Consider the following 804-nt stretch of genomic DNA (forward strand, 5'->3'; position numbering starts at 1 on the left):
GTTAAGTAGTTAATTTAAGTTATTTTAGTAAAATTTTATACTATTTTGTTTTAAATTACTTTAAGAGTAGTTATTGCTAGTTTTTTTTCTTACTTTTGTAGGAAATTTGGTGAAAAAGACTTATTTGATTAAAATTCGTGTAAGTATGGTGATAGTTTTATTTATATATATTGCGATATTTTGACCATATCTCTTTGTAAAGAACTCCAAATAAAGTGATTCTTAAACAACTAGAATGATAAGATGAAGGGCTACAACTTTTATGTTGATCACATTTCCAGTTTAGATTAGATTAGGGTCAAAATAGTTGTCTAAATTGAAGCACTATAACAATATGCATGGACTAAACATGATGTGGTATTTGGAGCTTATCGTTCAATCCTGAAGTCCAATGGATGTGATTTTTGACCCATTAAAAAGTTTAAAGATAGGACTAAAACTTTTATGGTTTTCACTTTGCCCAGTTCAGAGCAAATCAGGGTGAAAATCATGTTTAAAGTTAATAGATTACCGTAACACTGAGAGAACAAGGCTGCAACACTAGTGAAAGGAAGCACACCACATTTTCCCGAGAGCTCAATGCTGTTGCATTGGGCGATTTTTCAAAAATAAAAAATTTGACAAGATTTTGGAAATTAGATTACTCGAAGCCTATTTAAGAGACCTTTTACACAGATTTTAAGGGGGGGTAATAACTAACTATTCTGGAGATTTGGAACAAAGAACAAAGCAAGAAAACAAGAGAAATTAAGAGAGAATTGAGATTGCAAAGCTTCAATAATTAGTTTCTTTCTCTACTTTTGT

Source organism: Theobroma umbraticum, unplaced genomic scaffold (assembly GCF_002168275.2).
Source record: "Theobroma umbraticum cultivar Fairchild unplaced genomic scaffold, ASM216827v3 scaffold_12.1, whole genome shotgun sequence".
In the NCBI taxonomy this organism is placed as follows: domain Eukaryota; kingdom Viridiplantae; phylum Streptophyta; class Magnoliopsida; order Malvales; family Malvaceae; genus Theobroma; species Theobroma umbraticum.